The sequence below is a fragment of the Balaenoptera ricei genome, chromosome 16 (genome assembly GCF_028023285.1).
Source record: "Balaenoptera ricei isolate mBalRic1 chromosome 16, mBalRic1.hap2, whole genome shotgun sequence".
NCBI classification, from domain to species: domain Eukaryota; kingdom Metazoa; phylum Chordata; class Mammalia; order Artiodactyla; family Balaenopteridae; genus Balaenoptera; species Balaenoptera ricei.
In genome coordinates this window covers 51,510,611-51,536,050 of record NC_082654.1, presented here as the reverse complement: position 1 = coordinate 51,536,050, position 25,440 = coordinate 51,510,611, and the positions used below count along the sequence as shown (strand labels likewise).

The 25,440-nt window shown below is 38.3% G+C and overlaps 1 long non-coding RNA gene across 1 annotated transcript in view; it reads left to right on the top strand.

The window, feature by feature from the left end:
• The window catches only part of LOC132350376 (uncharacterized), a 47,066-nt gene extending 27,004 nt beyond the window's left edge, over positions 1–20,062 (top strand). Inside the window, exon 3 of the long non-coding RNA XR_009497906.1 lies at positions 19,990–20,062. This is a non-coding gene — a long non-coding RNA (uncharacterized LOC132350376). The remainder of the gene's footprint in view (positions 1–19,989) is intronic.
• The last annotated feature ends 5,378 nt before the right edge of the window (positions 20,063–25,440 follow it).

Sequence of the window (25,440 nt, the reverse complement as noted above, 5' to 3'; positions counted from 1 at the left end):
ACTGTCCATCTAGAAAAACAATTAAGAAGCTGGCAAAAACTGTCAGAATTAACTTTTATAGAACTCTGGAATCTAGTCAAAAACTTACAATAGGGCTTCCCTGGTGGCGCAGTGGTTGAGAATCTGCCTGCCAATGCAGGGGACACGGGTTCGAGCCCTGGTCCGGGAAGATCCCACATGCTGCGGAGCAACTAGGCCCGTGAGCCACAACTACTGAGCCTGCGCATCTGGAGCCTGTGCTCCCAACAACAGAGGCCACGATAGTGAGAGGCCCGCGCACCGCAATGAAGAGTGGCCCCCGCTTGCCGCAACTAGAGAAAGCCCTCGCGCAGAAACGAAGACCCAACACAGCCAAAAATAAATTAAAAAAAAAAAAAAAAAACTTACAATAGCCAAGGAAAAGTTTAATGGAGATAGAAATTGCTTCACTATGGTAAGAGAGAGCTGTGGCATTTTGCATCACCTATCTACCTTCCCCCACTCTCCAGAATGTCAGAAGCCATGAAAAAAGCAGTCTGAACACCTGGTTCATATTGCAAGTACCACAGGAGCAATAAATATCTTATCATTAAAAAAAGATTGTGGTTTTAGGATTCAACCTGGCTGGCAGCTTCCTTGATGATGGGCACAAAGGCTGACATTGGTTTTCCCTGGCTTGGAGCATTCCCAGGGCTGGGCAGCTTTTAGTGAAAGTACTTAAAGGCAAAAGTATTGAGTGCAGCATCTTGGGGCAAGGGAAAACAGCCAGAACAAGCACAATAGACAGACCAAAACTCCTAGGAAAGAATAGGCTGGGAAATGAGATATCTGAGGAGAATAAGGGCTTTAAAAAGTTCCTGTGGACACTGGAGAATCAAGAAGGTCAAACGCGTTCCCACAGATAGATATATTCTTAGTAACTAAGTCTGAAAAGACTAAGTTTTCACCTCTGGCTGATCTTCAGGCTCCACACAGCAGGAAGTGAAGGTTAAGGCAAAGTTGTAAATGTCCTGGATAAGCATTGAAAAATTGCCCCAACACAGAGCCAATCTACAAAGATTGGGAGAATTTTCTTTTCTTTTCTTGTCTCCAGGGATTTAAGAAAATTCTGTCAAAACACTGGTTGACTTCTAAGTTCATAGAACAGAGATTTCAGTGGCCACATATGGCAGAGAATATAGACTTTAGAAGAATAATTTAGAAGAGTCATTAACAAACAAACAACCCCCATCAAGCAGGAGCACAAACCCAGGGAGAGAGAAGAGTATGGTTTCTAGAGTTGCCACAGTAAAATATTCAGAAGAATACTTTCAACAAAAAATGATAAGGCATGCAGAGAAACAAGGGAATATGTCCCAGCCACAGGGGAAAAAAGATAAATTAATAGAAACCATCCCTGAGAAAGCAGACATTGGACTTACTAGACAAAGACTGTATTAACTATGTTCAAAGAACTGAAGAAGAACATGGACAAAGAACTAAAGGAAACCATGAAAATGATGTCCCATCAAGTAGAGAATATTAATAAAGAGACAGAAATTGTAAAAAGGAACTAAATAGAAATTCTAGAACTGAAAAGTACAGTAACTGAAATTAAAAATTCACTAAAGTGGTTCATATCAAATTTGACTATAAAGAAGATAGAATCAGCAAACTTTAAAGATAAGTTAATTGAGATTATCCAATCTGAGGAGCATATGGAAAAAAAAAATGAGGAAAAATGTACAGAGGCTAACAGACCTGTAGGACAACATCAAGCAAATGAACATATGCATAATGAAAGCCCCAGAGGGAGAGGGTAGAGAGAAAGGGGCAGAAGAATCTTTAAAGAAATATTGGCCAAAATATGATGAAAGACATGAATGTACATGTTCAAGAAGCTCAAGGAATTGCAAACTAGATGAACTCAAAGATATCCACAGTAACAGAAAGTATAGTAAAATTTTCAAAAGCCAAAGATAGAGTTTTGAAAGCAGCAAGAAAGAAGCAACTTGCTATGTATAAGGGAGCCTCAGTAAGATTAACAGTTAATTTCTCTTCAGAAACCATACAGTCCAGGAGGCAGTAGGATGTTATATTTAAAGTACTTAAATTAAAAAAAAAAAAAAAAAACCTGTCAACAAAGAACTCTATATCCAGAAAAAAAATCCTCCAAAAATGGAGAGATTAAAATAGTCTCTGATTTTTAAAAAATGGAGTTCATTACTAGTAGACCTGTCCAACAAAAAATGCTAAAAATAAGTCTGTTAGACTGAAGTAAAAGGACATTAGACAGTAAGGCAAAGCCATGTGAAGAAACAAAGGACATTGGCAAAGGTAGCTACAGAGGTAAATATAAAAGCCAATATTTTTGCATTTTAGTTTGTATTTCCTCTTTTTTCTCTCCTATACAATTTAAAGACAAAGGCATAAAACAATAATTATTAATGAATGTTAATGGACAAATAATGTATATAGATGTAACTGGGACAATAACACATAAAGGGAGGAGGGATAAAGCTGTAAAGGAACAGAGTTTTTGAATATTACTGAAACTAAGTTGGTATAAATTCAAATTTGACTGTTATAAAGTTAGATATTAATTGTAATCTCATGGTAACCACTAAGGAAATAAAACCTAAAAATACAAAGAGAAGGAAATAAAAATGATGCACTAGAAAAAAATTTATAGATTATTGGGAAAGGCAGTAATGGAGGAACATAGACATATAAAAAGACATAATACACAAAGAAACAAATAGCAAAACAACAGAAGTCCTTTACCAGTGATTAGTGGTTGGTAGGAGCTGGGAGGAGAGAGGAACGAGAAGTGACTACTTAATGGGTATGGGGTTTCCATTTGCTATGATGACAATGTTTTGGAACTAGATAGAGGTGGTAGTTGCACAAACATTGTGATTGTACCAAATGCCACTGAATTACGCACTTTCAAATGGTGAAATTATCTTATGTGAATTTTACTTGACTAAAAAAAACCTGATATTATACTTTTCCCCAACTCATATAGGTTCTAACTTTAAATCTTGAATTCATTTATTTCTGCTTCCATTTGGGCTAAAACATTTTGAAAAGCATAAAATAATCTGCACACATCATATAATCATATATATATATATGACTATATATGCATATATATGCAAATATTAAAATATATACATAAAACCATTGGGTTGATATCATTTCCTTAATCTTATTCATAAATAAATTACTTCACAGGTACAGCAGCACTCATTTTCCCCAGCATATAAAAGGCACATACATTTTGGTACACTATCTTCATTTTTTATGGTTCCTCAGTGTCTACAAGATACAGTTTCTGCTTCTTACTATGCCCTTGAACATCTGGTCTATGCCTTCCCTGGTTGTCACCTGTCATTGATTTATTCATGGTTCTGCTTCATCCCATGACACCACTGTAATTACTTAAACATAATGGACTGTGGGCGTGCTTGTCTCTCTACCTTAAATGCCTATAACCCCTCTAGATCAGGATGGAAACAGCGACATAGCTGTCAAGATGTGGTTCAAGCCTTGGAGCCTTTGGGAAGACTATTCTATTCACACACTATCAGAGGATACACTTCCATTTCCCTATGTTTCCAGCTCCTAGTTATTCAAAGAATGGTTCCCGGACTAGTGTATCAGCACCATGTGAGAGCTTGTTACAAATGCAGAATCTCAGGACCCATCCCAGACCTACTGACTCAGAACCTGCATATTATCGAGTATCCCATCTGATTTGTATGTGCATTAAAGTGTGGGAAGCACACAGGGCAGACCTCTATTTTTATATTTACACCATTACATTTTTCTCTTTACTGGTCTGCATGAATTCCCAGACTATTAAGCTCCTTGAGGACGAGAAATCTGTTTTATTTATCAGTGTATCCTCACATGCACAGTTCTGGGCTCATACCTCCTCAGAAAATATTTTCAGAATTATTAGAGAAAGAATGGTTTCTACAATCCCCTAAGAAGCACTTCTTTTCCCAATTCATTAGTGAATCACTTTTGGGGCTTTGGTGGAGAAAATGCTAGAGTTCAAGCTCAGCTATCTGTAGATTTTCATCATCAGGTTCTCCCCAGCATCATGAAGCTAATAAAGCTGACAGTAATTAGAAGCACATGACGACAGAAGCTAGGCTTCTGCTATCCCAGAGCAGAGGATAATTTGACAATTCAGTGCTGCCTATTAGCCAAAATGCTTCCGTGACCCATTTCGCATTATGGAAGGTAGCCCTGTGGGGGCATGTCACTGCGCCTGGGTGACAGGGGTCCACGTGGGAAAGTACGGCTCAACGTGTTTGCTGCTAGGCTTGGCAGGCAGTGAGTGACAAGAGGTGTTGGGAGGATTCCCCACTTAAAGGCTACCTCAAATCCTACATACTCGGCTCAAGCCTAAGTAAAGACATTGCTGGAAGTGTACTTCTGCTCCTCAAGGCTCCGTTCCTTCTCTCCCTTCCTCACTTCTTGACTTTCCTAAAATGTCTGCTATCTCAATTAAAAAGGTAATTGAGGCAGGCATAATACCTGCCTTCAAAAAGCACCCTGTGCAGAGATAAAGAAGCTTGTCACAAATAATGGAAATATACTAAGTACTATAGTGGAAGTATATTCAAGGGGGCAGAGAGGTGGCAGTGCATCACCTTTGCAGGGAACGCACTAGAGCTGGGCATTAAACAACCTGTAGAAATGCACTAGGTGGGTGAGTTAGGGAAGGATTCTCGTTTGCAAACACACAGGACCTGAAATTATACAGTGCATTGTAAAAAACTGCAAGTTGTTAAATAATGCTAAAAAGAAAGGTAAAAGAAGTGTGGAAGAGGAGGATCGAGGCAGGTAGAGGGTAGGCAAAATCAGGGTTAAGGAAAGCCTCCTGTAACTTACAAAGCTGTTTGGACTCTATTCTGTGTGGTGTTCCTCATACTTTTGTGATGTGAACCGCAACAAGAAATAAGATTTGTATCATGATTCAGTAGACAATATGTAGAATTGGAGCAGAAGTTTCATTAAACCTCATTAAGTACCTAAATTCCTGTTATTTCCATTTTATCCTGTTTTATGTTTCAGATACTGGTTATGCTTTAATCTCAGTGTCTGCTCTCAAGAGAACCCAGTCTGTGATAGTATCCTTGTCTTGCTCTAGATTTCAAAGGAAAGCTTTCAACATTTCATCACTAAATGGGATGTTTGTTATGCGTTTCGTGGATTTCCTTGTCAAATTAAGGAAGTCCTATTCACATTTCAGTAAGAGTTTTGAAAATGAATGTTAAATTCCATCAAACATTATTGAGGTGATCATGTTTTTCTTCCCTCTATTAAGTTGTTAACGTCTACATTAAATTGTTTGATTTTTCTAATGTTTAAGCTTGTATTCAAGGGGTAAACTTAATTTGGGCATGATGTACTATACTTTTTATATTTCTGGATTTGGTTTGCTACTTTTTGTTTAGAATTCTTTAAAATTTACATATAGAAAAATTTACTCTATTTGGTGTACAGCTCCATGAGTATTGATAAATGTATAGAGTCAAGCAACCATGACCACAAGGCAAAAAATAAGACAATGTTCAAGTTTCCAGTTGTCTCATAAATATCATTTTTAAAGTTTCTTTGACTCAGTATTCAACTAAGTTCCATATTTTAAGTTCCTTTCCATCTTTCTCCATCCCCCTTACAATGTACTTGTTGAAGAAACAGGATCATTTATCGTGTAGAGCTTCGTACAAGCTGTATTTTGCTGATTACAGCCCTGAGGTTGTTCTTTAGCATCTGTTATTTAACATAATATGTTGTTCAACATATTGTTCTGTCTTTCATATTTTGCTAAATTGAATCTGGAAGGCTTGATCAGGTTCAGGATTGATCTGAGTGAGGACAAGGGTAGTTTGCATATAGATTTGTGTATTTCATCAGGGTATATGGAATATTTGTTTGCCACTTTTTGTGATGTTAGCAGTAGTTAATGACCAGTGCTTCGATATATGAATTCACTATGTGTTACACAGTGATGGTGTTCTAATTCTTTCATTTCTTCCTTATGCATTAGCTAGAATACTTCTGTAAAGAGAAACGGCCTCATCTACTTTTTGGTGGCCTAATAGTATGGGAAGACATGATAACATGCTGAATACTTTTCCTTTATTTTCAAGTTTCCAGTGGTCACCAAGGTTATTTTTTTTTCAGTATCATATTGCAGCTTACAGTTTTATACAAATTTTATGTGTTTAAATTCATAGCAGAAATTAGTGCTAGTGATGCTCAGATTGTACTACTTTTGCCAATAACAACTTACTCGGGTTGACTTCAAATTTGTTTAGATATGACCCTCCCAGTTGATAGAGTTCTTGTTATCCAGTATAAAAAGATATTCCATGATCATCTTACACTGCCCCAGACTTAGGGGCAGTCATTCTTTTTTTTTTGGGGGGGGGGGTGTTATTTATTTATTTATTTATTTTTGGCTGTGTTGGGTCTTCGTTTCTGTGCGAGGGCTTTCTTTAGTTGCGGCAAGCGGGGGCCACTCTTCATCACGGTGCGCGGGCCTCACTATCGCGGCCTCTCTTGTTGCGGAGCACAGGCTCCAGACGCGCAGGCTCAGTAGTTGTGGCGCAGGGACCTAGTTGCTCCGCGGCACGTGGGATCTTCCCAGACCAGGGCTCGAACCCGTGTCTAGGGGCAGTCATTCTTAAAGGAGCTCTGGCTACTTTGGGTACGAAATGGCATTTCAAGACTATAATCTGTGAGCCGTGAGTGTTCCTTGCTATTTGGTTTGTTATGTTTTCAAGGCATTTTCAGGGAACAGAGCTAGAAAATACACATAGACACATATGTATGTATTTATATAGGTCATCTATGTATATACTTGTGTGTATGTGCATGTATATTTATTTCTATCTGCACATCTATCTTATATATCTATTTTGTGTAATAGATATAGAAATTATAGTTTGAATCTCAGTACTCCAGGACACAGGGATAATTGAATTAGAATATCATATAATTATTCATTCAATGAATCCCAAAATACACATACTCAATAGTCTCACAAACAAATACAAATAAATAACAGCAACAATATGTTTACTGTAAAAAAAATTGAGATTTTTTTTGTTGAAGTTTTTCTCTTTGAGAATATATCCCACTAGGATATTAGAGTAAAATGATTGGCGTTTTTGAGTCAGTTGTAACAGTTCCACCCTGAATGATTAGCCACCAAATAGACAAATATTTAATTCATTTTACCATATCACTTCTCTCTTTTTTTTTTTTTAATTGGGGTATAGTTGTTTTACAATGTTGTGTTAGTTTCTACTGTACAGCGAAGTGAAGGTGAGTTCCCTGTGCTATACAGCAGGTTCTCATTACTTAACTATTTTATACATACTAGTGTATATATGTCAATTCCAATCTCCCAATTCATCCCACCATCCCCCCTTTCCCCCCTTGGTGTCCGTGTGTTTGCTCTCTACATCTGTGTCTCTATTTCCGCCTTGCAAACCGGTTCATCAATTTTTCAAGTATCTGATTCCAAAATTAATCTTAAAAAAAAAAGTACATGTCTAGTTTCTAACTCTGTCCCTCCTTGAATATTTCTGCTTCATCCCCCAACGATATTTAAGCTCACACACACACACACGCACAATTTGGTATTCTCAATTTTCTTGTATAAGTGATAGCAAGCTATACACTCTTCTCCCCTTTATTCTTAGGCAGTAAGATATTCTAGAGAACTCCCCAAATTATCAATAAGGTATAGAGATATTCCTCATTACTTTTCACAGCTGCTTAGTACTCCACTGTGGAATACTACAGTTTATTCATCCATTCTCCTATCTGGAGACTGTTGGTCGCCTGCATTGTTTCTAGTCTGTTGATATTTCAAATATTCCTGCAAAGAATGCTGAGAACGTATAACTTTTTATATTTTTGTCTGTGCATTTTGGTAATCAATTCCTAGAAGTGGAATTGCTGGGTCAAAGGGTAAATGAATATGTAATTTTCCTAGAAATTACCATCTATGCCTGGACTGGGATTGGGGGAGTGAGGCAACTAGGGTGCAAAATTTGAAGGGCACTTGCTCACAGGATCTTACAGGTACAAGGCCTGCCCCGAGAGGGACTGCCTCCTGGATTTTTGTGTCCTAAGCACCTTACTCACCTCAGGGTTGAGCCTTGAAACTGATGCCCATGGAGACAAAGTGCTTGGTCAGTTCATGTAATTAGTTGGTGACAGAGCTGGAACTAATACAGGTTCTCTAATGCAGGTCTGGAATCCACCTCCCCCCACCCCCGCCCAACACACACATTAGGCTGCCTTTACTTTTGCCACTGCTCCAAGGAAACACTTTCAAGACAGGGTGGCTAACCCCTTAGCCTGGATAAGACCTTGAGCTTCAATTCTGCCAGACATGGCACAATAAACCAGTTAGAGCCCAGTGAGACCTCACCCGCAATAAGATAATCACACTGTTCAAATGGGAAAATGTTTACAAGGTGAATCAACAGGTAAACAAGGGAAAAGTTTATCCTTCATCATGAAAATCAAGAAACTTTCTTTAAATGCTCATGAAATTATTAAGAAAAAAGCCATTATCAGCAAACAGTGACTTTGCTAATTTATAAACGTCTCCTCCCATTGATTGAAACGCATAGAAAATCCTCCAAGGAATGAAATAGTTTCACCTTTTAAGGCAGCACGTGTTAAGGATTTGAAAGAAAGAGTTCTGCATTTCTTCTATATACTCTAAAACTTTGGGTTTTCGATAAAACAGGTAGACCCAACACTTCTTATTTATCCAAGAGAAGTGAAAACATACGTTCACACACACATAAAACCTGTACTTAGTGTTTACAGCATCTTTTTTCCTAATCATAAAAAGTCTGAAAAAACAAAATGTCCTTCACGGGGTGACTGGATAAACAAATTATGGTACATAAATACCGTGGACTACTATGCAGGAATAAAAAGGAGTGAATTATTGATATACATAACTTAGATAGATCTCGAATGCATTATACTGAGTGAAGGAAATCTAACTCGGAAGACTACATGCTATAGGATTCCATTTATATGACATTGTAGAAAAGACAAATTATTCAGGGAGAAAACAAACCAGTGGTTGCCAGGCAGGGGTTTAGTGGAGGGGTTGACAACAAAGAGACATGGGGAATTTTTTGAGGTGATAGAACTGTTTTATATCTTGTTTGTCACTGTAGTTACTGGAATATATGCATTTGTCAAAAATCATAGAATTACACACTAAAAAGAATAAATTTTCCTTCAAAACACACTTTGATAACTGCTTTTCCATATAACTGGTTTCTTTGTAATCCTAAGTATTTCATTACAATGCATTAAAAAAAATTGTTCTGAGAAGGGGTGTATAAGCTTCTTCAGACTGTGAAAAGGGGTCCGTGAGGAAAAAACAAAAGATTAAGAACCTCTGTTGTATGAGGTGTTACTCTTGGCTTCTGCCTTTGGTGGATCTGAGCTCCCATCCTGTCAACCCCAAGTGTCAACCAAAAGCTCCACTCACCTCTCAGCTGTTTGTCAGGGAAGCACGGACGGGGGAGGGGACAGGATTTCAGCGTGTGTGCACGTGACAAGAGCAGAGTCTCTCTGGTCCCTGCCGTGTAGTGCCCTGGCTCAACGCTGCCCTGCCTCCCATCTGCTCACAGAGCTCCGCCTCCTCCTGACTCCTAGGAAGATGTCCATGCAGGGCATTCTGTTCTACACTTTCTGCTCCTATTTTCAGCCAGTGACTTGGTCCAATAACCTTCAATATCTTGTTTGGTCTTTGATATCATTAAGACAAATCTTTCTACATGTTCCCAGCCTTTTAATTTGTTGTTAGTGAAAGAATTAGTTTGAAACACCCAACCTGTCATTGCATAATGACGTTTTAAGGAATTGGAGCTATCTGGTATTTTTCTCTTGAGTTAGCGCATGATATTTTATGTAAACGGACTCTTTATAGGAGCAAGGCTGTGTCATCCTTCCTTTTAAATGAATGGACACCAATGATAGAGAATGCAATAACTTCTCTGATGGACTGAATCTCAGATTTGCTGACCTAGTTCTGAATATTCATTCAACTTCATTTCTATTTGATGTTTCAGCCCTGACTAGATACCATGACCCTTCAGAACAAAAAAAGATATTTAATAGATCATGGTTACAAATTTAAGATTGGACTTTTATATTTTATCTAACAATTATTTCTATGGTGACACCTAATTGTATTCGTCTGTGAGGTTCTTAATTACACTTCCAGTCCAATTAAGAAAGAAATAAAGGTAATTCTATGCCTCACAGGGCTTTTGTAAGCTGTAGAAATATGTTTTTGTGTTGTAGAGTGAGGTTGGGAGATTGAAGGAAGATCCTTTATCCAAGCATTCCTAAGGCAGTTAGCATCATGACAATGAAGATTTAAATACAGAGAAAAATGTTCACATCTATGGTGTTATGTTGAGACTATAACGAGGCAAAGGAAATCAGGAAAAAGGGAACCAAGGCCTAGAGCCAGCCAGGAATGTTGAGGAGACAGATTTTCAATCACATTTTGAAGGAGATCCTTCTAACTGTCACAGTTACCCGAAGACAGCATTGTCTCTGCTGTAGGCGACTCTGAGCTCTTCACCACCCAAGTGCTCTGTCTCAAGCTGCACACACACTTCCTAGTGAGGTCTGAGAGGATATTCAGTATCATGAGGTACATTGGGCCAGTGACCTCAAGGGACCCCTCCAATGCTAAGAATTTGTGAATCTCTCACCCTGGAATGCTTGATTTTTTTTTTTAATTGTCTAAAATAATCTAATTAGATATTAGATGATATCAGATTTTCCTTATTCCCTTTAAAGTACAGAGTTAAGTTAATCATACTATTTAGTTCTTGGTATATTATTTCTGCTGGCCTATGTAAAGCTCTCCTCTTATTTGTTTATTAATTTAATTATGTAATCATTTCCTCTTATTTCCACACAGTCTGCTCTCATTTCTCTCACCCGCATTAGGCAAAATTCTAATATATTTACCATATATCTTTCCATTGCTATATAAAACTGTATCCTTGCTAAATAGGCATTCGTTTTACAAAATGTATACTATTGTTTTACACACCTGCATTTTCAACTTACACTAATGATATTGTGTAATATATCTAATTCTGTTTCTAACTTTTCATTAAGCACTCTGTCTTCATTATCCATCCGTTTCAGCTCTATTTGGTTCATTTCTTCTGACTAATGTATAGCCCTCCATGGTGTGAATCACGCCACATTTTACCTAGCCACTCTCTACGTCTACAAATAAACGGAGCACCCTTATCTATGTCCTCTTACGGACTGGTAGATAAAGACTTTGGCGTGTGTATTAGTCAAGGTTTCCTGAAAAACAGATCCAATAGAGTGTGTTTGTGTGTGTGTGTGTGTGTGTGTGTGTGTGTGTGTATGTATTAATATATCAAGAAATTTATTGGGACTTCCGTGGCGGTCCAGTGGTAAAGAATCAGCCTTCCAATGCAGGGGACGTGGGTTCGATTCCCGGTCAGGAGACTAAGATCCCACATGCCGCAGGGCAACTAAGCCCGTGGGCCACAACTACTGAGCTCACACACCTCAACTAGAGAGCCCGCATGCCCTGGAGCCCGCATGCCACAACTAGAGAGAAGCCCACGCATCACAACCAAAGATCCCACATGCCTCCACGAAGATCCCGCGTACTTCAACTAACACGTGGCACAGGCAAAAATAAATAAATGTTAAAAAAAAAGCCTTAAAAAAAATTTTTTTAAAAAGAAATTTATGGGCTTCCCTGGTGGCGCAGTGGTTGAGAATCTGCCTGCCAATGCAGGGGACACGGGTTTAAGCCCTGGTCTGGGAAGATCCCACATGCCGCGGAGCAACTAAGCCCGTGAGCCACAACTACTGAGCCTGCGCGTCTGGAGCCTGTGCTCCGGAACGGGAGAGGCCGCGACAGTGAGAGGCCCGCGCACCGTGATGAAGAGTGGCCCCCGCTTGCCGCAACTAGAGAAAGCCTTCGCACAGAAACGAAGACCCAACACAGCCAAAAATAAAATTAATTAATTAATTTAAAAAAATTTATTATAATGAATTGGTTGGCATGATTATGGAGGCTGAAAAGTCCCAAAATCTGCAGGGTGAATCACAAACTGGAAGCCCAGGAGAGCTAATGGTGTAGTTCCAGACTGAAAAGCTTCAGGCTTGAGACCCAGGATGAGTTGATGTTCAATTCTAGTCCAAAGGCAGAAAAAAGCTGATGTTCCAGTTTGAAGGCCAACAGACAAGAAAAATTCTCTCTTACCCCAGGAAAGGGTTAGGTTTTTTTTGTTCTATTCAGGCCTTCATCTGATTGGATGAGGGCCACTCACTCACATTATGGAGGGTAATCTCCTTTATTCAGTATATCAATTTAAATGTTAATCTCATCCACAAATACCCTTACAAACACAGCCAGAATGTTTGACAAATATCTGGGCATCCCATAACCCAGTCAAGTTGACACATAAAATTAACTCTCACGGCATGTAAAACCAGGGGCATAAATGCTGGATCTTGGTACTGCCAGCTTACTCTCCTGGTTGGTAGCCCTAGTCTACTCGCACTCACAGTGAATCAAGGTTCTTACTCCCAGAGTTCTTAATCCCTGTGAATACTTGGCACCATCCAGCTTTCTAATTTTCTAATCTACACGGTTTAAAGAGATAGTCCATTGTTGTTTTAATTTGCATTATTCATATTACTAATGAGTTTGAACAGCTTGTCTTATGCATGCTATCTGGTTTTTGCTTCTCTAATTGTTGCTTTAATATGCTTAAATTTCTAATGTGTCTAATTTATCACCCCCTTTCACTTGGTATTTATTTGTACTTTCTGATTTTTCTTGTTTAGTCTTGCCCGAGATCTATCTTGTTAATCTTTTCAAAAAACAAATGTTGGGCTTTTAAAATCTTCTCTATTGCTTTTGCGTTTTATTTCCAAATTCTCCTCATCTAATATTCCTCTTTTTTACCCTCTTTGAGAGGAGTGATGATGGTATTCTACATAGGATCCCCCTAAAAGCATAGTAAAGAGTGTGGCACATATTATAGACACAATATAAGTTTGTCAAATGACTGAATTAAAGAGAAAATACATCATCTTTGAGGTATATTGATTTATTCTCTTTTTTAAAAATTGAGTTTTCTGCAGAGAAATGAGGGTAGAGTGACATAGGTATGACCAAAGGAGAGAAATAGGATGAGTTAAGGGGACAAACAGCTTATATTTAACTTGCCTCTCTACCAAGGTTTGATTATATCCACTGGATGCAAACATGCTTAGGAATGTGGGGAGTGAGGAGGGCAATTCTCTCTCCAAATACTATACCAAAGGATCAGCATACAGAGTTGTTTTATAAAACTATTTTTTAGAGCAGTTTTAGGTTCACAGCAAAATTGAGGGGAAGGTATAGAAATTTCCCACATACCTCCTACCCCACACATGCATAGCCTCCCCCATTATCTATCAATATCTCCCACCAAAGTGATACATTTGTTACAATTATTGAGTCTAGATTGACACATCATTATCACCCGAAGTCCATAGTTTATAGGTCACACATGGTGTACATTTTATGGGTTTGGACCAAAGTATAATGATATATATACATCCTTATGGTATCATAAAGAAGAGTTTCACTTCCCTAAAAATCCTCTGTGCTTTGTATATTCATCCCTCCCTCCCCACACCCCTGGCAAACACTGATATTTTTACTATCTCTATAGTTTTGCCTTTTCCGGAATGTCATATGGTTGGAATCATATAGTAAGTAGCCTTTTCAGATTGGCTTCTTTCACTTAGAAATATGCATTTAAGACTCATCCATAGTTTTTGTGGCTTAATAGCTTATTTTTTTTTAAGCACTGAATAATATTCCATTGTGGGTATACCACAGTTTATCCATTCACTTAAACTGAAGGACATCTTGGTTGCTTCTAAGTTTTGGTAAATAAGAATAAAGCTGCTATAGATATCCATGTGCAAGTTTTTGTGTGGACATAGATTTTCACCTTCTTTGAGTAAATACCAAGGAGTACAATTGCTAGATCATACAGTAAGAGTATGTTTAGTTTTGTAAGACACTGCCAAACTGTCTTCCAATGTGGCTGTACCATTTTGCATTCCCAGCAGCAATGGATGAGAGTTTCTCTTGTTCCACACCCTCACCAGCATTTGTTGTCAGTATTTTGGATTTGGGTCATCCTAACAAGGGTATAGTGATATCTTGTTGTTTTAATTGGAATTTCCCTCGTGAAATATGATGTGGAACATCTTTTCAAGTGCTTATTTACCATTTGTATATCAGTTTAACAGATTTGGAAGAGAAATTTCTTTGCTGCTTCAAAAAATTCACTCATCAGGAATTGCTGTTTTACCAAGTGCAGTCTACATCCTACACAATCCTTAAAGCAATGGCTGTTTCTTAAAGGTAATTGGAAAGAATATTTAGCTCCATGTTTACATCATCCAAATTTGAATGATTTCACAAAAACAGGTGATTTATTTTGTAATTCATCAAATTTAAAGCACTCAAAGCATCAAGTGTTACAGTGTTAAAGCCTTGCCATTTCTAGACATCTGAGCACTCTTGTATACGTGTATTCAAACTTCAGAAGATGTATTGGCTATAGGAATGAATCATAACTGAGATGTTAATTCTTAGAAATCATAATAATTCTTTTACTTTAAAAACTTTGGGAATCAAATGAAATTTGGGGAAATTTTGACAATTTGAGCCCAGTTGCTGTAGTCATTTATCAACACTTTAACAAACTCATCCCTACTTACCTAAGTAATGTATAAAACTTGGCATTTTTCTTTCTAAATTAATAGGATGGTATTGATACATCGCCTGAAGTTGGAATCCAAAGAGCAAATGGGAAGATGATTCAGTAAAAGATAAAGAACAGCAAAACATTTTCCCTATTATGGGGGTAATACAGCAAGGCATCATTTCCCAGGGAAGGCATATTTTTCACTATGCTAACCAGGGTGAATGTCTATCAGACCTCATAAGCTGAATGAAAAACTGCTAATACCTCACTTCATCCCTGGCTCTTTACCTGAAAGTCATTGAAAGAGAAAATGAGTTGACCTTCCTGTCTCCCCTTCAACACAGACACACACACACACACACACACACACACACACACACACACACCCTGATCAATGGAAAAGTGTTTGGGTCTATACTGAGGGTCAGCCCTGAGTTTTGCAGGCACTGAGTAACTGACCACAGAAAGTGAAATGTTTGTGGCTCTGGGATCAGGAACTCTAGCTTTCCATGCTCACATCCTCAGCAAAAACTAGCTTCTGATTGCCTTGCTTTAGCTGTGCTCGCTATTTATTTATTTATTTATTTATTTATTTATTTATTTATTTATTTATGGCTGTGTTGGGTCTTCGCTTCTGTGCGAGGGCTTTCTCTAGTTGTGGCAAGTGGGGGCCACTCTTCATCGCAGTGCGTGGGCCTCTCACTGTCGCAGCCTCTCTTGTTGCGGAGCACAAGCTTCAGACGCGCAGGCTCAGTAGTTGTGGCACACGGGCTTAGTTGCTCTGCGACATGTGGGATCTTCCCGGACCAGGGCTCGAACCCGTGTCCCCTGCATTAGCAGGCAAGTTCTCAACCACTGCACCACCAGGGAAGCCCTAGCTGTGCTCTTTAAATTAGTTGGACCCATGACCATGTGAGCGCAAGAGAAAGAGTGCTCTGGCAGCCCAGACAACGTGCTGAACAGTGGCTATGGCCTACTCCATGATTGATGCCTAGAGGGTTAGGCTTTGGAAATAGATACCCATTTTGTCATCAATAGTGATAAAATTAATCTCAGGTGATTATGTATTTTGAATTGTAATTTTTTATTTTGTCATATTCATGAAAAGAAAATGCAAACTCAGTTGTCATGTCCAGGTGGGAATAGGTCAAGCAGTTAGTAAAGACCTAGTCCCATAGCTATAGAACAGGAGCTAAGCAAGATTGTCTATAATTTTGAATAGAGACAATTTTGGGGTACCCCAAAATCAACCCAAAAGAGAGAAACTGCTAAATTCCTTATCTTAGAAGAGTAATGAAAAATCAAGAAAGATGGAAGCCATCGAAAGGACAATATTACCTTGAACATTCCATTTAAAAAATAAAAATGTGGCCCACTACAGTATGTAGTTATTGGACAGCACAGTTATTGGACAATGGAGAATGTGGATGCAGTTGTATTCTGCTACATGGTTGTATGGTCTGTGCTGCATATAAAATTGCCACTCTGATGCTTAAGAAAGTCTCAAGTTCTTCTAAGTGAACCACAGGTCAGCCTACTGATCTATAAGCAAGGTCAGAGAGCGAGCAGGGATATCCACATCTGTGCTATGTCATAGACCACCAGCACCATACCCATATTAAAATAAAGATGACAAAAACAGTAAATTCAAAATACTGCCCTCTACAGTACAACTTGGCAACGTTACGAGAAGACCCTTAGTCTTTGGTGACCCATATTCGAAAAAGGACTCCTCAGGAATGCATGTTGTCCTGGGGACAGAAGGAGGCTCCACTGTGAAGCTGAGCGGTGCTGGTTACCAGGATATTTGCTTTCTTCTTCTATCACAGTAGTCAAGCAAGGAGAATAGAAACATAGTGAGAATTTTACCCTTAACATGGGCAATATGTTTGAAGTTATATTTCATCTATCGATACTTTTTTTCAATACCAAATACTAAGAATGTTAGTGAGACTCACATTTTTCCCATTTTGTAGATGTTTCTAGGACTTCTGAGAAAGAAACATTCCCACAAAGGTGATACATCTAAGCTAGTAACCTGGGGGACCCCAAAGGTAAGGTACGAATGTGACACTAAGAGGCAGAGACTTTAAAAACAGAAAATAACAAAAAAAATAAGTGAGTTCCCAAACTAGAAATCCCAAGAGAAACACTGATTATTAAAAATATTGAGAGCTAAATATAGAACTACCATATGATCCAGCAATCCTACTCTTAGGCATATATCCAGAGAAAACCATAATACGAAAAGATATATGAACCCCAATGTTCATGTCAGCAACTATTTACAAGAGCCAAGACATGGAAGCAACTTTAATGTCCATTGACAGATGAATGAATAAAGAAGATGTGTTGTGTGTGTGTGTGTGTGTGTGTATATATATACACACACACACACACACACACACACACACACACACACACACACACAGAATGGAATATTACTCAGCCATAAAAAAGAATGAAATAAGGCTATTTGCAGCAACATGGATGGACCTAGAGATTGTCATACCGAGTGAAGTAAGTCAGTCAGAGAAAGACAAGTATCATATGATATCGCTTATATGTGGAATCTAAAACAATGGTAAATGACCTTATTTACAAAACAGAAATAGAGTCACAGATGTAGAAAACAAACTTATAGTTACCAGGGAGGAAAGAGGGGGAGGGGTAAATTGGGAGATTGGGATTGACATATACACACTTCTATATATAAAATAGATAACTAATAAGGACCTCTTGTATAGCACAGGGAACTCTACTCAATACTCTGTAATGACCCATATGGGGAAAGAATCTAAAAAAGAATCTAAAACAGTTATACATATACACATATGTGTATATGTATGTATGTATGTATAACTGATTCACTTTGCTGTACACCTGAAACTAACACAACATTGTATATCAACTATACTCCAATACAAATTTAAAATAAATAAATATATATATTGAATAGAGGAATCCTCCAAAATGTAAATCAGAATACCAGATATACTGATTATAAAAGTAGTGAGTATCAGAAATCTCAATATCATAAATACTAAAAGATGGAAACAAAGAGTATCCGTGTTGAGAGTGTTCTTGAAAAGTCCTTCCCACCTACAAGGACTTGTGCACAGGTTACAAAAAATCGACGAAGCACTTGTGAGTCTTCCTGAATAATGTGAAGTACGCTGTTAGTCATTATCACGGAAATCAAAGAAGCCTGCTTCTCCTTAACCTTTTACTAAATCCTCTTTGTCACATCTCTTGAGGTGATACTGACCACCTGGTTTTCCAGACTAAAGCCTCTTTCAGTAGATGGCTTGCATTGTTTTTCAAGAACAGTTTAAAAGCTGAAACACTCCCTCCCATTTTCCTATTCATTGACATGTCACTCTTTCAGAGAGGCTCTCTAGTTTTCAAGATGAATAAAAAGAGTAGCCAAGATGCACATTCTTAAAAATAATAATTACAATTAATTTTCTCATTTGAGAGAATCCATGACCCATGGATGAAATGAAATGAGAAAGGGAATGAGCAGTTTGGAGTCTTAGTGAAAACTTGAGTGATCTACCCCATGAGGTGCCCAAGGGTCCCTAATCCAGCAGAGCAGATGGGGGATCAGAAAAACAAACACTGCTTAGACCCTTAAGCACTGGAGATTCTGTGCTACCTGAGAATTCTGCTCCTTTGGCTTGTCTGTTTCATTTTGTGACACTGTGGCTCCAGTGTCCTTCAACAATGTCTTCGGTCCTTTGGTACCTTCGATAAGTGTCTGGTAATCTGTTTGAACTGATGAAGTACAAATAATATTTCAGCACCAGCAAATGAAAGATAGTATTTGGAATGGACAAAGGCAAGCGTTACTACAGCCAACTCTTCAGCCTTTAGGGAAGTACTTCAACATTCTGAGCCTCAGTTCCCTGGTCTCTTAAATGAATACATAATACCTTCCTTGTAGATTATTGTTATTATTATTGAATAGTGATAAAAGAATACCTGGCAGGTCCATCATATAGCATAAATGCTCAGGTGAGGGTTGTATTTCTGCCTTGTAGGCCCCCAGCCTGCCATTGCAGATCCTGCCTGGCCTCAGATCCTGAGAATGCTGCGCTGAGTGTTGTCTGTCACTTTCCTGCTTCAAGCTTGTAATTACTCTTGGTGTGAATATGCTTCTATCGGGCCACACACCATGGAGATGGTGCACTCTTAAAAGAGGTTTGGGAGTCACATAGCCTAGAGTTTAAAACCTGGATCCATTCAGTACTAGCTTCATGGCTTTAAGCAAGTGATTTAACCACTCTGAATCTTTTTTTTTTTCATATGAAAAAAGAAATAGGTGGACTTGGTACACGGCAAACATCAAATAAATATTGGCTATTTTGCATTATTAGTATGAGAGGTAAATAATTGTTCATTTTTTAAAAGACGTTATTTTTTAGAGTGGTCTCAGTTTCACTCTAAAAAAATTGAAAGGAAGTTACAGAGAGTTCCCATATACTCCCTGCCCCTGCAGAACTGTCCCTTCTATCAACATCTTGCACCAGAGTGGCACATTTGTTACAACCAATGAACCTGCACTGATACATCATAATTGCCCAAAGTCCATAGTTTAGAGTTGACTCTTGGTGTTGGGTTTTGACTAATACATGATGACATATATCCACCATTGTAGTATCATATAGAAGCATTTCACTGCCCTAGAAATCCTCTGTGATCTGCATATTCATCTCTCCTTTCCCCCAGGCCCTGGCAACCACTGATCTTTTTACTGTCTCTATAGTTTTGCCTTTTCCAGAGTGTCACATAGTTGGAACCATGCAGTATGTAGCCTTTTCAGACTGGCTTCTTTGACTTAGCAATATGCATTTAAAGTTCATCCATATTTTTGGTGGTTTGATAGCTCATTTTTTCAGCACTGAAAAAAATTCCCTTGTCTGGATGCACCACAGTTTATTCATTCACCTACTGAAGGACATCTTGGTTGTTTCTAAGATTTGGCAGTTATAAATACAGCTCTATAAAATTCACGTGCAGATTTTAAGTGGGTATAAATTTTAACTCCTTTGTGTTATATAAATACCAAGGAGCATGATCGTTGCATGTTAATGGTAAGAGTATGTTTAGTTTTTCAAGAAACTGCAAAACTGTCTTCCAACATGGCTGTACCATTTTGCATTCCCACCAGCAAAGAGTGAGAGTTCCTGTTGCTCCACATCCTCGCCAGCGTTCCGTGTTGTCAGTGTTTTGGAGACTGGCCATTCTGACAGGTATGTTGTGGTATCTCACTGTTGTCTTAATTTACAATTCCCTAATGACATATGATGTTCAACAGCTTTTCAAATGCTTATTTACCATCTGTATGTCTTCTTTGGTGAGATCTTTTTCAAGTGTTTTGCCCATTTTTAAGTTGGTTCTTCAGAGAGGTTAAGTCACTTGCTGAAGTCCATGAAGTTAATACATAACTGAGCCAGGGGTTTAAACTCAAGTCTCTGTGAATCCCAAACCCATTCTAGCAGCACACAATCTCCATGGTGTGTGGTCCAATAGAAGCACACATATACATGCTATGTCAATTATGTATGTATATGTATACATTATGATATGGATAGATAAAAATATCATGCACATGTATATATATATCATATACTATTTACTACTTTATTGTTATCTCCTCCACTGAAATGTAAGTTCCATGAGGGCAGGGATCTTACCTTGTTAACTACGATACTCCCAGCACCTAGAGACTACCTGGCCAAATGTGCAAGATGTACTTTATATTCTTCTAATAGTTCTTCTAACAGTTTTTTTTTAGGTGTTAGCCATAGCTGTTCTAGGCTTTTCTACAAATGCTTGCTGAGTAAATGAATGAACACATGGACATATAAATTAAAATATAATTTTGCAAATTACAGTGGCATAGGTGCTATGTATGCTTCAGAGGGGGACAACAGTCCTCTTTGGCCTGTGACAGTACTATGTTGATGTTTCTTCCTTCCCAGTGGTATTAAAAGTTACCTTATTGACCATGGAGTTTTCAAATGGGGTATGCAGGTAAGAGGCATTCATTCATGAAGAAGTCTGACTTTCCAGGGTAATGTGTGCGGGGACAGAAGAAGAAGAGGGAAGGTATCATTATAATGCAAAATAATCACCAGCTTTTTTCAGAGATCAGCTTAAAAACTCTGTCAGAATGGTTGCTATTTTAGACTATATTGATGGACCTCCAATAACTCTAATTAAGTTTTTTCTTCCCTGAGAAGAAACAAGTGATCAATGACATTTTTCTTGTGACTGCGTAGCAGAATGCATCTCTCAAATGCTGTAATTTGTGAGGATTCAGTAGAAGAGTTAATGAGGGTTTGGAGGCATGCAAACTGAGTAATCATCATTTAGCTGACAAAAAAAAAAGTGTTAACATATCCAAAAACGCCTAAGGTTAATTGAAATTTGGCAAAATGCAAGCCCTGTTTAGGATATTTTCCTTGCCACAAATTGGAGTACCCCAGATTTATTTCTTAAACTCCCTATCAGTGTAACTCTGCTCATTGTGTCCTCCATTCACACGTCTTGGTTTATGTTTCCAAAAATATGCAGGAGACAAAATGGAAGAGGAAGCCAGAAGGGTTCTCTTAAAAACAGTTATAGGACTTAGCATAAATTTTTAGTATAACATAATACACACTCATAATACAAAATTTGTAAAACACGAAACTTTAGAGAAAAAAGGAAGAAAAATGCAGATCTGTATACCAAAGCCACCAGATGCAAACGTTTTTTATATTTTGTTTATGCATACTCTTAGCGTATTTTAGACTTTTCTGTATGTACTATTTTGAATCTTACTTTTTTTTTTAACGAACTCAATGGATGGTCATCATGCTTATACACTGTGACGGTTAAATAATGCATCAGAAGCAGATTCTAATTTAAGTGATCATTTCCTTATTACTGAGAATTTCTTTTCCACTTCTATTAATGCTTCATTGAACATTTTTGTGACTATTTGTTTCCAAATTCAGTATAAGGTTCTTACATGACACTCCCACCAGTAGAATATGTAGATCAAAGATTCCAAGCAAATTTAAAACTCTGTTCTCAAATTTCTGAAACTTTTCTTTTCAAAAAGTTTGGACCATGTGCTTTTACCTCCTTTACCAGAAATGCAAATCAATCCTCTCCAGCCTGCGTCTTTCATGGCATATATGTCACCACCCTGACCTTGAACTTAACCCTCTCCACAGTAGTTGGGACCTGGGCCAATATAAGAAGAACCCCTCTTTTTTTCTGCATTATATTTTTACTCTGAGAAACTCAAAGTGCTTTAGACTTCTGTTCTGAAATGTAAGTGGTGTTGGGACCAGAGGTGATGCCAGGAATGGCTGGAATCACATCACATGCAGGTCAAAGTCCGGGGGACGAGTATACAGAAACCATGCGAGAAAATAGGGAGCTTGCAGAAGAAGTCAGTTTCACTGAGACAAGAAGTTGCGTGGCCCCTGGAGCAAGAAGAGTGTGAGATAGAAGATCATGTCGGCCTAAAGGGTTTACGCTCCCATGAGGTCTGGCTGTACTTTCCTCTCTTCTTATAAATTGACCTCCTATTTCCTTAAGCTTTTCTGAGTGTGTTTCTGCTCCTTGCAACAGAAAATTCCTAACAAAGCACATGTCAGTGCCAAAGGGGACAGCATTTTGTATATAACTGTTTCCAATTTCTCAAGAGCTTCCACAGAAGCCAAATATAATGGATATGGGTTTATTGTTTCAGGGCTCACATCAACTTGAGTCACTTATTTGATCTCTTTCTATGTATAAACTAACACACACTCATACATATATTTTATGTATACATGTATGTACTTACATATGTGTGAGCATGTATATATACGTATAACACACATATATGCACGTACATGTATATATCAAAAGACATATATGTGTGTGTGTGTTTTTGGACAGTAAGACTCAACAAAGATTTGAAGAACAATGTTGGTTTCCTGCAGGCATGACTCAATGCCATCCTCTAATCTCCCGAAACCTAAAGAGAGAAGAATATGGGAAGCAAATCTATAACTATCAGCTTGGGAAATACTGTAAAAGAATGTAGAGGATGTTTGTAGCAAACCTATAACCTAACCTAGAGAAATTTAAAATTAGCTTCCCAGGAAAGAGTTAGGGAGGGTGATGTCATGACATTAAAATGATAAGCATGTCATAAACCATTAACATGCTATGCGGTAGTATTTCTGCATCTGAATTAGCAGACCAGTGCTAATTACAGGGAAGGAGGAACTTACTTGTTGTGATTCCGCAGTGTGTTTGCATGTGTCAGGGACAGTCTTTGTGTCCTGTCATGTACAATAGCCACAGCCATAGAGGAGATGAACGTACTTCTGCGAGGGAAGTTGAGGCAAGGCTGGCTGGTACCCTTCCATCCCTCTGTTAGCAAGTGATAGAGCTGGGACGTGAGCCTGGCGCCACTCTGACCCCAGGGGCCATGCTCTTTTCTCTCCTCTATTGGACTTACACATGCTTCTATTTCCATTAAACCTGGAAACAGAAAATGCTTCTGTACTTAGGGTCTTTTTTGCTTTTTAGGCCAAACATATTTTGTAGGGCTTGTTTTTCTCTGGTCAAGGATTGAAACCTATTCCTCACTCACCTTGTCATTATTCCCTCAACTCACATCTTCCCAGACTTCCTAGCTTTTGAAATTACAGATTTTTGCAGAAGACATACAGATGGCCAAAAGGCACATGAAAAGGTGCTTGGTATCGCTAATTATCAGAGAAATGCAAAGCAAAACTACAATGAGGTATCGCCTCACACCAGTTAGAATGGCCATCATCAAAATGACTACAAATAATAAATGCTGGAGAGGGTGTGGAGAAAAGAGAACCCTCCTGCACTGTTGGTGGGAATGTAAATTGATACAGCCACTATGGAGAACAGTATGGAGGTTCCTTAAAAAACTAAAAATAGAACTACCATACGACTCAGCAATCCCACTACTGGGCATATACCCTGAGAAAACCATAATTCAAAAAGAGTCATGTACCACGATGTTCACTGCAGCTCTATTTACAATAGCCAGGACATGGAAGCAACCTAAGTGTCCATCGACAGATGAATAAATAAAGATGTGGCACACATATACAATGGAATATTACTCATCCATAAAAAAGAATTAAATAATGCCATTTGCAGCAACATGGATGGACCTAGAGTTAATCATACTAAGTGAAGTTAGTCAGACAGAGGAAGACAAATATCATATGATATTGCTTATATGTAGACTCTAAAAAAAAATGATACAAATGAACTTATGTACAAAACAGAAATAGATCCACAGACCTAGAAAACAAACTTATGGTTACCAACGGGGAAAGCAGAGAGAGAGATAAATTAGGAGTTTGGTATTAACATATACACACTACTATGTATAAAATAGATAACCAACAGGGACCTAGTGTATAGCACAGGGAACTCTACTCAGTATTTTGTAATAACCTATAAAGGAAAAGAATCTGAAAAAAAATAGATATATATGTATGTACAACTGACTCACTTTGCTGGACACCTGAAACTAACACAACATTGTAAATCAATTATACTTCAATAAAAAATAAAAAAGAAATTACAGAATTTGGAGGCTAAGATATATAATCACTAAGGTAAAAGGCATACTCTTAAAATAGGAGTTTCATGAACCAGGTACACCTTAGGGCAACCTCATGCTGAAAGTGAGAGAAGTAAAGCAGAAGGATGAAGAAGAATAAGTCTTCCAATTGTGTTTCCTTGTTCAGGCTTCCCCTCCCTGCCCTACGAGTTTCTTCCACTCCCCCAGATCCTGTGGTATATTTTTCTAGTATCACTACTTAGCCTCATCCATTCATCTACCTCTGAGTTCAAGGGAAGAGTCACATTACTGATTTTTCTTACCATGAAACTTTTATTTTCAGGTCCAGGTAAATTGATGTTCATCTTCAATTCCCCACATAATCTCCCAGGCACACTCATTCTATTCAATGTGCTCTATAAGACATACAGCTCCACTGGGGGTGAGATGGGTTATAGTTACTGAAATGAAATTTTAAAACCAAGAAGAAAAAAATATACATCTGCAGCCCTCCCTCACCCTGTTTCCAAAGGGTCAGACTGGAATTTATCCTCCAAAGTATTGTCTTAGGCTTTATCTCACCCTGGAGCAAGTCTTAGATGGTGCTGTTCAGAGATACCAGAAAGAAATTGCTATCACTGATAACATTCTACTTTATTATACTTAGGAATTCATTTATTCACTCAATGAACAAACCTTTATTGAGTGACCTTTATGTACTGGGCTGGGCACTGTGCAAGTTGCTTAGGGAAAAGATGCAGAATTTGTAAGATACAGATTGTGTCTGTTGCAGGAAGAATGAGAGTAAACAATCATAGAGCAGTGAGACAGAGCTTCTGGTGGCAACCCTAGAAGGGCACCCTCACTCTGCCCAAAGGGTATCAGAAGAGAGTTAGCCAAAGAAGAAACTGTTGATTTAGCACTTGCAGAATAAATGGAGAGGGCACGTGCAAAAGTGAGTGTGTCTACAGAACCAGGGGAGATGGGGATGCATGATTCTTTTAGTGACAGAGACTGGTG